We start from the raw sequence: 1652 nt of genomic DNA, 5'->3' as shown, positions 1-1652 counted from the left end.
TTAGACTACTGGTCATTTGGGTTACAGGATTGGCTTTTGTGTTTTAACATTTGAGAAAAACTGTAAAACAGTTAATGAGCTCATATACACTAAAAGTGCTCTGCACGCTTGTACCTTGGAAAACGTTCGTCTTTGTGAGTATTAATGTGTTCAGCAACAACTTTTATATGTGTTTACATGGAGTGAACTGTGATGCTAATGTAACGCACGCGTTAAGCTAGGCTAATCATTAAGTTTGTCATTAAGATGTGTATTAGCTAGCAATTCATTTTTTACTTTCTGTATATTTCCGTTTAAAATACGAAATAGCAAAGCAAACCTTGAGAGAGGATAAGGCTTAAAAATATCTTCAGTAAAACCAAGAAAAGCCTTGTGTGGAGATCTCGTCTATTTTGTTCGCTGGCTGTCTAGCTGTCACGTGTAGCATTCAAACAGCGACATGTTCTCATCCGTTGTCCATCAATGCCTACTTGTTTCTTGTTTGTTTTTGTTATTTTTATGATAACACAATATACAAAATACACACTGTAAAGCAAAAGGATGGAGGCTGAAGACTGGTGAGTGTCTGAACCACTATTCTCTCAGAGAGCATGATCGCCTTACATGATATCCTGGGTCGCCCATGCCCTGGCATTTGTATTGTACTTTATAAAGCTCCAATTGTGATACCAGTTACGTCTTGGAACTTCTTGTTGGTACACTGAGCTACTAGTTATTTCAAGGTTAGTCTAGATGTTGGGTGTCAAAAAATCCATAAGGTCCACATCCTATTCATGGAACCGCCTCCACTGGGGTTACTTGGATTGTAGCATTCAAACAGCGACCTGTTCTCATCCCTTGTCCATGAATGCCTACTTGTTTTTTTTTCTGTTTTTGTTATTTTTATGATAACACGATATACAAAATACACACTGTATATATGTACTCAGGTCTGGGGCCTGGAGGGACCAGTTAGAGACCACTCACTGGACACCAGTGCTTGGACAGGTAGACTCCTTCAGTGAGCCAAAGACAACGTTTGGCTTGCAGATCTGTAAACCCAAATCCAGAACCATGGGTTGTGTGTTTTGTTTAAATGAATGCAAATGATAGAATGAAGAAAAGTTAATAAACGCATTAGATCGATCACATTTAAACTCATAAAAAAGGGTTTTGGGGACAGTTTTATATTGATGAAAGGACATATTGTAGTGGACTCAATAATTCCTCCATTTTGTTCTGTCCTAAATGTTGACTTCCCCAGTTTATGAGAAAATACAAATCACATCAGCCGACCCACAATGTCACAGTACCATGAATAAAACTGCTTCCTCCCTTAGTTTCAAATTAAAACTTTTGTGAAAGACACCCAGCAGGAAGTGTGCAGTTTGGTAGAGCAGTCTGTCTATGAAACATCGGCCTAGTGTTAAAAATGAAACATCTCTGAGCTGCACTCGTGGTACTTTGATGTAATGTTTAGGTTTATTAGTTGTTTATCTCATAACCAGCCAGCTACTGACATATATGACTTGATTTTTTTTTTATCTATTCTTTATTTATTTATTTATGTATTTATTCCATTCCATTAAACCCCTCTAACCACAAAACATCAAGCCATTTCTCTTCTTCTTTTCTCTTTTACTCAGTAGAGTGTTGACTCCAGTCAGACCAGT

The sequence above is a fragment of the Pundamilia nyererei genome, unplaced genomic scaffold, assembly GCF_000239375.1.
Source record: "Pundamilia nyererei isolate P.nyererei 1_Seehausen unplaced genomic scaffold, PunNye1.0 scaffold00489, whole genome shotgun sequence".
Classification (NCBI taxonomy): Eukaryota; Metazoa; Chordata; class Actinopteri; order Cichliformes; family Cichlidae; genus Pundamilia; species Pundamilia nyererei.
This window is presented reverse-complemented; position numbering follows the sequence as displayed.